Consider the following 14,025-nt stretch of genomic DNA (forward strand, 5'->3'; position numbering starts at 1 on the left):
TCAAGGTCAGAGCTGACAGGACTCTTGCACAGAGCCTCCTCATGCAGGGCATTGCCACAGCAGCTAGGCATCCTGTGCCCTTGCACATACACATTCCCAGGCATCAGGCATGCCACAGTCATGAGGGCATCAGACCTCCAGTCTCAGTCACTGCTCTCCCATCCTCTGTCACCACTCTCCACACCCTGAAGCAGAGCCAGGAGTATACCTTGAGGGTGGTCACTAGATGATAAATGCCAATGCTGAGAGTACATTTCAGTCCATGCACCCCTTGCCATAATCTACTTGATCTCGTTACATGTAACCAATTCTCCACTTTTGAACTAGTCCATTTTCTGAATTATCCAATAAAAATGAATAACATTTTATTGAGTGCTTATAATGAGCCTAACTCTAAGTAGTTTATATGATTAGCTCTTTTCATCCGTGTAACCTCTTCATCTATTATTATCTCCATTTTGCAGATGGAGAAGCTGTGGAACCAAACATGAAAGTGACTTGCCCAAGGTCACACAACTAATAAATGGCAAAGCCAGGATCCAAACCCAAGTAGTCTGTCTCCAAAGCTCCCATCCTTGACTGGTCTCCTCCACTTTTCTTCAATCTGTCCTTTCCCTTGAACAGGAATAAATGCAGATCTGCTCTAGAACTAATCTCAATTGCTAAACTCATGGTCCAAAAAAACTCATGTAATCAAATATTGTAAAGTAGTAGTATCAAAGTCATCAAATGCAAAGGTTGAACACTTTTTACCTAAAAGTTAGTGTACTTTATTTTATTTTTTAATTGGATGGAATATACATCCTCTACTTTAAAAAAAAAAAAGTGGAATTAGAGCAAAAGTGGTGGTTATTTCTTAACATTTTCTGGATCCTTGGTTTTTTTGAACTATTCTAGTCTCACAGGAGAAACAGACCGCTAGTGACAGCAGTATTGTCTTTTGATTTATTTATTTAATAATGAAGGAAGAATTTCCTTTTTCAAATCCAAAACAAAAGGGGCGTGTCCTTTCAGAGACTGGGTTTAAGATGGCAGTTTTAATCTCTAGGGATGTGAGAGATCAAATAAATCCTTTCTCTTTGCTCATATTTATGCTACCCTTTCTCTCCAAGTATATTTTTATTTTCTGAGTAATACCACCAACAGGGAATAGGAAGTACAACAATGCTTATTGTACTTTATTTATACTTTATTATGTTAAAATTCACAGAGAGAAGCATCCATTAAGAGACAGAGGACTACTCTTTACTGAACTACCTCAGCAATTGGGAAGGCCTGAGAAGTACCTAATAATAATTGTATTATTATTATTATTGATTCTGTTTAATCTGAAGAGCTGAATTATTTTTATATAAGGCTCCTCAAAGACAGGTTTATGGTTTTATGGATTTTTAAAAAATATACAAAACAAAAATTTCTGGACATTTATTTTGTTATGCTGAAATAAAAGTTCAATATAATAGAATGTCATTTTGGTTTAATCTTTATGATACACTATTAAAATGTATTATTCATCATCTATTACTGATCCATCTGTCTTTATTATTTTTAGGTTCTCACTTTTTATGTTGTTTTGCTTTTTTTCTCCTTATACTGAAACATCTATTTTTTTTAAAAAAATATTTTTCCCTCGTATTGTATTTTAAACTACCAAGTACAGCCTGGAGTGGTGGCTCAGTGGTAGAGCACTTGGCTAGCATGTGTGAGGCACTGGGTTCAATTCTCAGCACCACCATTTATTTATAATAAATGAATAAAATAAAGGTTCATAAACATCTAAAAAATATTTTTTAAAAACTACCATACATATAAAAGGTAGGGTTGGGGAAGGGAAGACTCAGGCACTAGCCAGAGCAAGTAAAACTACATTAGATAAAATTGTAAAATTGTTGAATCTCTCTGCCTCTTCCAGCTCCCCACCTTCCTTTTCCCATATTCTTGCACCTTTTCCTGTCCCTCTCAGGAGATGTGATGAACTGGTTAGATGTGAATGATTAATAATGCATGGCCTAATGAAGGGATTTTTTTTTTCCTGGTCTGACAGGAACCATGATTCAATGCTCCAACTTGGGGCTAATTTGTTGAATGAGGTAGTTCCATCCCAACCTCTCAAGACAGGATTGATCTGGGAAGACAGAAAACAGGCCTTCCCAAGACTCACAGGGATGAAAAGTGGCCAAGAAAAGTCAGATTTGGGCTCCAGAATGCAGTGAGAAAAAAAGAGAGAGACTGTAAAGGATTCTAGGCACAGGCTGAGCTGATGGCACCTTGTATCCATGATTCTGATCCTGACGTTGGCTTGGAGGCAGAGAGAGCCCTCTCCTGATCTTCCAAAGCCCTGGAGATAAAGGGACCAGCTGGAGGATGGGCCTTGGGGCATCTAAGAGCACAAGTGTGTGACGGCCACCCCTATGGAACTCAGCAGGGACCAAAAAGTTCCAGCCTTAGTTTGTTCTCAGAGCAACAAGCAAGGCATGGGGTTTGGGGGACTTCAGTCTTGGAGACAAGGGCAAGGTTACAAGTCTGTCTTCTTAGCCTGGGAATATTTGGGATCCCCCAGCTGGGCCGTTCAGACCACCCTTTTGGAGTCACCAGCTCTCTCCTCTCTCCTCAGTGGACAGGAGAGTGGGTGGGAGGGCAGCTTCATCCAGCGGGAGACACCGTCTCCTCTCCGTGTGACACCTAGCCCTTCTCCTGGGCAGGACCCTCTGGGGCTGCACAGGTGTGTCTAGATCTCCATGTCCACAGGACAAATGTTGCCTGTTTTGTGCCCTCTGACCCACAGCTCTCTGTCTTTGGTTGGGAGTCCACTTTTCAAAAAAAGTCTACTTTTCAAAGCAGTTGGTCCACAGGCTCAACTGTGCTTTGGTTGAACATGTCCATCTCGTGCCGCAGCTGTGTGTACTGGTACAAATGTTGCTGGATCATCTCCACCCTCTCCACTTCCAGCCACTCCAGCTCCAAAGTGGTGGTCACCATCTCTTCAAACCACTTGGACTGGGCCTGGTTGTAGAGGGTCCACACAGCGCATGAGGTCATCACCAGCCTGTGGACTTTCTCTGTGCCTTCTTGATGTCCTCCTCCATCCTGTTGCTCAGCTTGATCTCCAGCTGCTGGGTCTTCATCTCCAGGACTCTCTGCCACTCTGCGAGGGCTTTCTGGGTCTTCTCCACTGACACAGTGACTGGCGAGTTGCTTGCGGAGGTCAGTGATATGGTGGTCACACTTTTCTCTTGTCTTTCTTGAAGTTCTCATGAAAGTTCATTAGGGGCTTCTCTACCTCGTTGTGAAGCTTGGCGGAGAACTTGAGATGAACTTCTGCTTCATCTGCCAGGCTCTTCTCCTGAGCCCATGCTTCTCCCAAGGAGCCTTCCTCCTGTGCAGCCAAGGAGTTCTGAGAGAGCTTAGCCTAGATCTTTGCATATTCTTCTTCAATCTTTATCCTCTCTCAGACGAATTCAGACATTTCTTTCTGCATTTGATGGCCTTTCAGTTGCTTTTGGAGTAGCAGTGCGGACCCCACCACGGTGCCATTGCCATGGGAGTCCTTCTTATCAGCCCAGAAGTAGTCAGAGCTCCACTCTGTTGGCTTCAGCAACTACTACTGTTCAGGCATTGTATGTGGGTGAGGGAACGTCACACAATTTATCACCTTCTCTATGTGGTCAGCTTTATTTTCAAGATTATATATTTTGTCTTCATTGCCTGAGGTTCTGTCTTCCAAGTGGTCTCCTCTGTTGGTGGCTACTTTCCACTGAATTTTTATTTTGGTTTATTGATTCCTTCATTTCAAAGATTTCTTCTAGATTTCTTTTCAGGATCTTCATTATTTAAGTTATCTTTCATCTTCTGAAACACATCTCTAATTTCACTCCTTAAGTCATGGTGCAATTTCACTAAGTAAATTCTGAACTCCTCCTCTGACATTTCTTCTACTGTGTTGTCAATGGATTCTATAACTGGAGCATCCTGGTTTGTTTGGAGTGCTTTATTCCCTTTTTTTCCCTCATGTTGTTTGTGTGTCTTCCCATCTAGCCATGGGGATCTGAGGCAGTACAGTTTCTACCCTGTAGACTTATAGTGTCCCTGAAGGTTTCCAGTACCTCAAAAATCTGGGTTTCAGTTTCCGGAGGCTCTGCCATGCTACAGTCCCAAGATGGCTCCTGGATTGAGGACAGTTGATCTAATGAAGGAATTTTTGCTTTTAATCAGAGTTCTTAAGTTAAAGGCATGAGCCTATACTCAAAAATTTAAAGTATCACTGAGCAGAACAGACAGGACGAAGTATTTGATGGTAGGGTCTGAGGTAAGAGTAGGGAATGGAGACTTCCTGTCATCCCTGAAAACTTATCACATATGCTTTTCCTATCTCTCCTAAATCTGCTCAGAAGCAGAGGAAAAGGATGAGACAGAAGGACAAGGATAATTAACAACTACCTCCTAGTATGCAAAACATAAAGGGGAGTAATGGCTTCCACCCCTGCTGAAAAATGGTGATGAATTCCCTTAAACATCAGCCCCTGCCGCCATGATTCACTTATCCTGCTAAACTCATCTGATGTCCAAGGAGGATAACACTGGTTTAAAATGGTTCCTTTTAAGATTGGGGTGTAGCTCAGTGGTGAGCACCAACTTAGATGCGCCAGGTCCTGGGTTCAATCCCCAGCACCCCCCGCTCCACTCACAAAAAAAGAGTTCCCTGTGGACACCAAAGAATCTTGATGAGGGAACTGTCATTCCGCCCTCTTTTTTTTTTTTTTTCCAAACAGTGGCATGAATATAAAAAGGGAATTATATTTTTAAAGGAGCAGGTATTCAGAAAGAGGTTAGAAGGGATGTGGAGCTGAGAATCCAGAGAACAGGTCCACATGTGAACTAGATGAAAAGGTGGGAAGGTAAGACAATACAGAAGATGCATAAAACAGGGTCCAGTCTTTTGTCCATTGGTCCTTAGGGTCTTGTTTTTCATCTTCCCCCAGACCACTTCAGAAGACAACAGTAACCACTGAGCCACAGTCCCCACCCTTTTTATGTTTTATTTTTGAGACAGGTCTTTCTAAGTTGCTTAGAGCCTCAGTAAGTTGCTTAGAGGCTCACTAAGATGCTGAGGCTGGCTTTCAACTCACAATTCTCCTGCCTCAGTCTCCTGAGCTGCTGGAATTACTAGCATCCACCACTATGCACAGCCTCTCCCCTCCATTTTTGAGTCAGGTGGAACATCTGCCTCCCCAACCACTCATAGGTTTCAAAGAGACACAGTTCCACCCACGCCGGCTGAGGATACAACTCCCACGTCTTTGAACCAAATACCAACTGAACCAAACCAGAGCTACTAAAGCAGGCTGAAGTTAAGCTCTGATAGTGTATCAGTTGTTTTTAGGACATCACTTGTGATGTATCAAAAAGGACAGGACTCTGCAAAAGAAAGGGGCTTGTAGTCTGTACAAATACCATGACTTGGGGCTAAGGAGATAGCTCAGTCAGTAGAGTGCTTGCCTTGTAAGCACAAGACCCTGGGTTCAATCCCCAGCACCCCCCCCCCAAAAAAAAAGAAAGAAATACTGTGACTTAACAGAAATGTATTTTTATAGGCAAGCCCTCAAGCCTTTCCACTAACATGGCTACTTCTAGAGAGCTTTTGTGCTGTGTTACTGTTCTGATTATTTCAATACAGGACCCCACAGAATTTCAAATAGTGGGTGAGCAACCCAGTTTTACATTTTAGTGAACTGTTATTTTTTTTTTTTCATACAGACTTTAAGCCAAACATAGTCCACAACTTCCTTTGTGGTAACCTGTTTTAAAGCTTTAAATAATCTTGTGAGAATTTTGTTTTCTATTTCGAAGACGAAAACCTTTTGTAAAACTATTTCCATCAAATGCATTATTAAAGTATTTGAGGCATGGAGTTGTGGCTCAGTGGTAGAGCACTTGCCTAGCATGTGAGAGACCCTGGGTTGTCCTCAGCACTGCATATAAATAAATAAATAAAATAAAAGATTCATTGATAACTGAAAAATATTTTTAAAAATATTTGAAAATAGATTTTTTTTAAAGTTTATAAAAGTTTCCTCTAATTTATGGCCTTCAAAGTTTTTACCTTTTAACAATAAGGAAATTGTGTCCTTGTTCCCGAAAGAACTTTTAAGATGTCTGAAATATTAATATAACACCACCCAGTCCTTATCACTGCCAATAACAAAAGAAAAATGTAAACTGGATATTAGTTAAGTGGTCTCACCTTGAAACCAAATCATAAGTGAAAATCAGCTCAAGATGCTCATTTCTACATCCTTTTCATGGAAACCCTATACCTCTACATATTCTTTTGTTTTAAACCAGAGTAGTAAACCCTATACCTCTACATATTCTTTTGTTCTAAACCAGCTAGGGTTTATTCAAAATTAAAATACAGTATTTTATTTTTTAAATTTATTGTGGTGTTGGGGATTAAACCTAGTGAGTGCCTCATGCATGCTGGCATTACCACTGAGCTACACTCCAGCCCAAAATACAGTAAAAAGTGGGGAAATGAGTTCAGGTAATTTTTGTTTCTCTTGACTTATAGATTTATTAAAGAGGTAATACATATATATGTCCAAAATTCATAAGTTACAAAATATCCCAGTCACCCTCTTTACTTCCTGTAGGTACCCATGTTACCAGCTTCTCACATCTCCTTCAAGACATAATTACACGTTGATGAACAATCTATATTATTTTCCCATCTTTTTCACAAATTATTCTCTACACATTATTCTGTACCTTGTACTTCTTAAAGTGTCTGAGATTTTTCCATATTAGTCCAAAAAAGTTTTCCTAATTTTTTATTCCTACCCAATATTTCATTGTGCTTATTATATGAATGGGCAGTCAAGTAATTTCTAGACTGATATTTAAGTATGTTTATTTTATTTTATTTTACTGTTTTTGTGGTGCTGAGCATTGGACCCAGGGCCTCTTGCATGCTAGGTACTCTACTACCGAGCCACATCCCCAGCCCTAGTCTTTGACATTTAAAAACATATCATAGTGATTAACTATAGACAACATATCTCACCCATTACCAAATGCATTTTTAACATAAAATCCTAAAAGTGAAATTCCTAGGTTAAAGGATACATGATTTGCAATTTCAATAAGAAATGTTGTCAAAGACAATATTTGACAAATTATTGTCAGAAACAAATTATTGTCTTATTCCAAGGAGACAATAAGAGTTTACATTTAAAAAATAATTAAATAAAGAGTTTACATTCACCCTGGCAAAGTAAGAGTGTGCTTGTCTCACGATATCCTTGCTGGCACAATGTGAGATTCACTCTACAAACATTTATTATTGAACTCTTACTATGTGCCAGGCACTATTCTAGATGAATCAGACAGACCCAAATCTCTGTCCTAGTGGGGTTTATATTCTACCAGTATGAGGGAAATAAAATGTTATATGGGTAAATGTAAATAAAAATAATGTGAAATCATATAATAGAGGCTGGACCATACTCCAGAACAGAGATGAGGGTACAGGGTTCAGGAGTGTGGTGTTCATGGGGAAGAAAGGGCATAATTGTGAGTAAGATGGTTAAAGGTATAATTCATTGAGGTGCTATCTGAGTAAAGGCTTAAAGGAAGTCAGGGAGTTGGGCATGCAGAAATCCAAGGAAAGAATATACCAGGTAGAGGGAATAGTCCTAAGACACCAGGGTTGCCTAGTGTATTAAAGAACCATAGAGAGTCCTGGAAGATTAGGATACATCGAAAAAGGGGAGAGCAGCAAATAAAGGTGGTGTTATACAGGGGTATCAGATCTTTGTGCCTCGTAGGCATAACCAGGAATTGGGCTTAACTCAGGAAGAAATGGAGAGTTACTGGGGCATTTTTCAATCTTCAGATTTTTACCAACTGAATCGGTTAAAAAATGGTTTTACCGGTGGATTAAATTTGCATTTTTTTTTTTTTAGAAAGATGGAACATCTTTTGTGTCTAAAGGTCATTCACATTTCCTTTTGTAAGACTGTATTCAAACTCTTTTCCCATTTGGGGGGATTTGTTAGTCTTTTCATGTTGATTCATAAGAGTTTTTTTCTTTTCTTCTTTTTTTGAATTTTTTTCCAATACTGGGATTGAATCCAGGGGTGCACTGAACTATATTTCAAGCCCTTTTTATTTTTTATTTTGAGACAGGGTTTCATTAAGTTGCCCAGGCTGTCCTCAAACATGTGATCCTCCTGTCTTCACCTCCTGAGTCAAATGAGATTTATTTACAGGTTTGCGCCATTACACCTGATCTTTTGATGAATTTATCCTTTTATCTGTTACTTTCGTTAAAAATTCAGTTAACATTGGAAATGGTCTAATGGACAAATGGTCTAATGGGTCAGAATTGGTCACCTGGATATTGCTTTTGTTCACGGTATTTCAACTGCAGGGCTTTACCAATAATGGTATTATCATGTATAAAAATTAGTTCATGATTCTCTACCCCTGTGCTATATTTTATTTAAAATTAAATATTCAGAGAAAATGGTTTCTGAAATGACAAAATGCTTACAAATTCTTATGTGCAGTTTTAAATAGATTGAACTTATTAATAAAACCAGTAAAAATATCTTAAATATCTTGGCATGCACATGTAATGATCCTTCATTTTTTGGTATACATTTTAATTTTTGGACTTCGGAAGATTAGGTACACAGGTAAACTCATTATTTCTATCTTGTAATTTAGTGAATTCCTCTCCCATAGGTAACACTTGACCCAGTTTCTTATGTAATTCCAGGGATATTTTATGCAGTACTGGTGTGTATATAATCTTTGGTCTGTTTGGGCTAAATGGACCCATTCTTAATCTCAGTTATTCAATTAAGTTCATGCATTTAAGAATCAGTTGCATTGATTGAGACAACATGCTTCAAGATGTGGAAATAGGGGCTGTGGTTGTGGCTCAGTGGTAGAGCACTTGCCTAACCTGTGTGAGGTACTGGGTTCGATCCTCAGCACCATATAAAAATAAATAAATAAAATAAAGATATTGTATTCATCTACAACTAAAAAAATTTTTTTAAAAAGATGTGGAAATAGAATAGATTTGCATTGACTGGAAAGGAGCCAGTTGGTCTTGGTACAATAGAAAATAGTAGAAGAGATACTAAGTTATAATTGTTATTTGAATAGAACTTTCATGTTTACTTTTCCTGTAATAATTGTATAATTTAGATATTACTGTTAGATTCATTTTACAGAATTGAAAACAGGCTCAGGAGATTACATAACTTGCCAGTGATCAAAAATCACAAGTATCAATGCTAGAACTTAGACCTATGATTTCAATCCTCTCTACCTTCTTCTTCTTCTTTTTTTTTTTTTTTTTTTTTTTCTTCATACTGGAGATTGAATTTAGGGGTGTTTTACCACTGAGCTACATCCCCAGCCCCATTTATTTATTTATTTATTTAGACAGGATCTCTCTAAGTTGCTTAGTCTTGCTAAGTTGCTGAGGTTGACCTCAAACTTGTGATCCTTCTGCCTCAGCCTCCCAAGTCCCTGGGATTACAGGTATGCACCACTGCCCTGGCTCAATCCTCTATACCTTCTATCATGCACACCTCCCCTACATGTGTAATAGTCTTAGCTGTTTCAAAGAAGGAAGAAAAAATGTCAGTTTCTCCAAATTAAATGAAGGAACTAAAATAAGGGGAAAAAAGCAACAGATAATCTCACAACACCATTTGCTGTTGCTTTCTTTTGGGTATTATATACATCCCTCCCATAGGTTTGCTTTTCCCACTAAGACCTTCTTCTCAAGGGCTTCTAATAATGTTCTGTTTTCCAGCTTCCCTGGGATTGCAGAGGGGGATGATTATCCCATGTATGTAGGGATTTAGGAAGAAAAAAAGATCCTACGTTTTGGTCCTAAGTAGAACGAAGTCTGTGTGTCAGTCCCAGTTTCTCACGGGGAGCCTTAAAAGAAAATGCTATTCTGAAATATCTTGTGACCAAATTGGAAGGTTTGGGCACAGATTTTGAGGGATAAAGACCTTAAAATTATATTTCTAAGTTAAATTTTGCTTTCCAGTTTCTCCTTTCCTGATCCAGTTCTGGAGGAGTTACAAAAGTCACTGCAGTGTTCCTGAGTGTAGGACCGGCAGGACTTTCCCTGTAGGGACCCAGCTCAAGGACCATCACTTTTTCCTTTGAGGAGCAGGAACTGTAGGAGTGGTGAGGTCAGGTCTTGCCCCTCCCCCACAACTATCAACTGCTTTTTTTGACAGTTGGGTTAGATGACTAATGTTTCCTAAGAGAGGCATGTGTGAACAGAGCACCTGCCTCGAGCATCGCAAACTAGGGAACAAAAGAAAAACATTTTTTTTCACAGAATTTCAAAAGGAAATAAGCATCTTGGGAAACTATCAGAACTTTGTCACACTTTCTTTTATTTATTTTGTGGCTTAGAATTGCTTATATTTTGAATTACATTTGGGAAGGTGTGCACTAAAATCATCTTTAGTCTTGGAGCCTCTGAAGGTCTTAATCAGGCTCCAAGTACATGCTCTGAGGGAACTCTGAGATATTAAACCACAAGTCTAACCATAAGTGTGATCACACAGTGGGACAAAAGTAGAAACAACTTTCACATGTATCTGGATCAAAAATAAAGGGAGGGGCTGGGGAGATAGCTCAGTTGGTAGAGTGCTTGCCTGGCAAGCACAAGGCCCTGGGTTCAATCCCCAGCACCCCAAAAAAAAAAATAAAATAAAAATAAAGGGAGCCAGGCTTGGTGGCACACACCTGTAATCCCAGCGATTTTGGAGGCTGAGGCAGGAGGATCACAAGTTTGAGGCCAGTCTCAGCAACTTAGTGAGGCCCTGAGAAACTTAGCGAGACCCTGTCTCAAAATAAAAAATAAAAAGGGCTGGGGATGGGCTGGGGTTAGCCTAGGGTTGTGGCTCAGTGGTGGAGTGCTCACCTAGCACATGCGAGGCACTGGGTTCAATCCTCAGTATCACATAAAATAAAGTTATTGTGTCCATCTACAATGAAAAAAAAATTTTTTTTTAAATAAAAGGGGTCTGGGGATGTGGCTCAGTGGTTAAGCACCTCTGGGTTCGATCCCCAATACCAAAAAAAAGAAAGGGCACAGTAATACTTCATTATACTTCATTTTGTATTCAGAAGAGCTCAGTTTTTTGCTAAGTGGGCACACCTGGGGATAATATGAATAAGGAAGAGCATATTGAAGACTGTAGCCACACACATGTACACACACGAGCAGGGGCTGGGCCTGCTGGTATCCCCAAAGCTTATCTTCCTGAATTTGTTTCAACTGATAATAGTGAACTGCTGAGGGGTTTTGAAAAGGACAGTGACGTAACATAAATGAGGTTTGAGAGAAATTAGTAAGTGTAAGACAGATTGAAGGAGAAAGTATAAAATCAGGCCTCCACAGACTTGGTGAAGAGGTGGAGGGAATGGAGGAGTAGGGAAGTCATGAGGAGATGGCCACCAAGCCTGGGTTGGTTTGGTTTTTGTCTCGAATGGTTTTTGTTTGTTTTGGTGAGTGTGACTGTACTGTTTATTGAAAAGCAGTGACATAATCTAGTTATAGTTGAAAGAGTATTATTTAAATTGACCTTATTAAGGAAATAGGAAACTCAAGAGTATTTTCCTTTTATTTTTGACCTCTATTCCAAGGCCTGCACTTCCAATGCTTGAATTTGGAATAGTTTGCAAATCATAATATGGCAAAAGGAAAACCCATAGAAACAAGTTACTGCCTGGAGGTAGAGAGTGATAGATCAGGAGAATCAAAAAATAGATGAAAACAGAGGGCATTGTAACCATAGGCAGGATATGATTTATTGAAAATGTTAAGTCACAGCCCAAATCCAGTCTCAAAGAGGGTGGACAAAAAACAGGGTTCTCAGTTTGGTTTGTTTAGTAGAGGACCTTTAGAATCATTGCTTTTGTTCTTAAATCATTTCAAGCCATCGATGCCCCTTAGTTCAAGTGGGGATGATCTAAAAGACACTGCCTTTGAAGAAGAATCAGCGTTGTGCACCTAGCAGGCATTCAGTAAACATTTGTGGAATTTAGAAATCAAGAGTTTTGAGGAATTGGTAAATACGTGATATAGAGAATCAAAACCAGCACAAAGAGATGGGCAGAGTTCACAGACAGTGACTCACAGGGATCCAAACTACAAAGAGATGAGAAATGAGGCAATGAATTTCTGGTTTTCTTATTTTGGCTTACAAGTCCTGAGAGCCATTTTTATTTATTTATTTTTTTCTTTTTGGTTCATTTTTATCAGCATCACCTTCAATAGTTCAGATCTGGATACAAAAGTGATTGACTAACTATAGGAAAGACCAAACGCTTGAGGCTTCTCAGCTGTCTCTGCAAGCCAAGCCAAATCTTGGCCACTGAACTCCCTGTTGAATGTTACTGTTTTCCATTCAGCCGGGAACCTAGCAGGTCCCGTTTAATCTAGATGTAGGTTCCAGGCAGGAGCTATGAACAGAAGACTAGGCTCTTAATTCCCAATTTAGCCACGTACTCCAGGGCCTGGTTACAGCATTTGTCTTCAGTCTCCCTCTGCTTGCTCCTGCCCCTAATTATTTACATGCTTAAGTTTCTCCTATCTTAGAAAATACCCCATCCTTTGGCTCTCCTCCTTCAGACTGTTTTGTTTGTTTGTTTGTTTGTTTGTTTGTAATGGGGATTGAACCCAGGGGTGCTTGACCACTGAGCCACATCCCCAGACTTTTTTATTTTTTGAGACAGAGTCTCACTAAATTGTTTAGGGCTTCACTAAGTTGCAGAGGCTGACCTCAAACTTGCAATCCTCCTACCTCAGCCTCCCAAACTTCTGAGATTATAGGCATATGCCAGACCAGGCCTGGCTCCATCAGACTTCTTAAAGAGAAATTTTTACTTTCTATTTCAGTTTTCTGACTTTTCTCCTTTTAGTTCCTCAGTCACAGTAATCTGTCTTTTACTCCCCACTGTGTGATAGAAAACTGCTTTGACAAAGGTCACCAATCCCCTAGGAACAATAGCAGCATATGCTGTCTTCTGTGAATTTCTTGACCTTTGTGAATTCCCTGCAGCATTGGACTCTATGCATAGAGTACTTCTTTCCTGGCCTCTAAGATACTGCTTCTTTTTTTCATACTTCTCTGGCCAGTCTTTCTCATTCACTCCTTAAATCCCACCATCCTTTAATGTTGACGTTTCTAAGGTTTCCTTTTGAGTTTCTTCTCATGCCAGTGTGATCCCTGAGTGGTATCCCTTAGCTTCAGGTATCACCTAAATATTTCCAGGCCCTTCTGTCAAGGTTCCCTCCACTCCTAGAACTCTGTGCTACACTGGAAGTTCTCTTAAATAAGCACAGTAGGTTAATTAGAAAACAGATGAACCCACCACAGGAGGATCTTCCTCCATCTCACCTCCACTAATTCTGACATTTCTTCGTTGGCAATAAAGTTAGAAGGAGGGACAATAACCTCTGTTACGGACCCCTTGGCACTGAAGATAAACCTCCCTCACTGTCTATAACCAATCCTCTTAAGTAAAAATTTATGGGACAGTCTCGGTTCGAATCCTTGTGTCAACATCCCCTCTAGAGAAAAACAGAGTCAGGTGCAGCAGTACCTTCTAGAAGGAAGTAGAGTTGGAAGTACCACATGGATGTTCCAGTTTGAGTTTGAGTTTTTTATGGAGTTTTTGCTCATTTGGTCCCCTAGTCCCACCCTCTGTGTGTGTACAGAAAGTAAAATCGGAACACTTCCAGGAGGGAAGGGGCTACCTTCTGGGATCCGACAGCCTGTGCTTGATCTTCTTGCAAGCATCCCAAACTCAACAGCTCCGTAACTGCCCCCGTTCCTCTGCTTGTTCTCACATCTTAGTTAACAGGATCATCTTTTATCCACTTGATGCAGATAGAAACCTATTACTGGGGAGACCCTCCTCTTTAGATCAGCTCCTTCCTGTGCTGGAAGCCCCCCTACCACCACCAAGCCTCTT

The 14,025-nt window shown here is 39.9% G+C and overlaps 1 protein-coding gene and 1 non-coding gene across 3 annotated transcripts in view; both read left to right on the forward strand.

Moving 5' to 3' along the window:
- The window catches only part of Mroh8 (maestro heat like repeat family member 8), a 59,893-nt gene extending 58,458 nt beyond the window's left edge, over positions 1-1,435 (forward strand). For both annotated transcript variants that reach the window (XM_047540580.1, XM_047540581.1), the window contains one exon: positions 1,211-1,435. The gene's annotated coding sequence lies outside the window, so the exon portion shown is untranslated. The remainder of the gene's footprint in view (positions 1-1,210) is intronic.
- Positions 1,436-10,665: 9,230 nt separating this feature from the next.
- Positions 10,666-10,739, forward strand: Trnaa-ggc (transfer RNA alanine (anticodon GGC)). The gene has a single exon. It is a non-coding gene; the product is annotated as a tRNA-Ala (tRNA).
- The last annotated feature ends 3,286 nt before the right edge of the window (positions 10,740-14,025 follow it).

This window comes from Sciurus carolinensis, chromosome 2 (genome assembly GCF_902686445.1).
Source record: "Sciurus carolinensis chromosome 2, mSciCar1.2, whole genome shotgun sequence".
Lineage (NCBI taxonomy): Eukaryota > Metazoa > Chordata > Mammalia > Rodentia > Sciuridae > Sciurus > Sciurus carolinensis.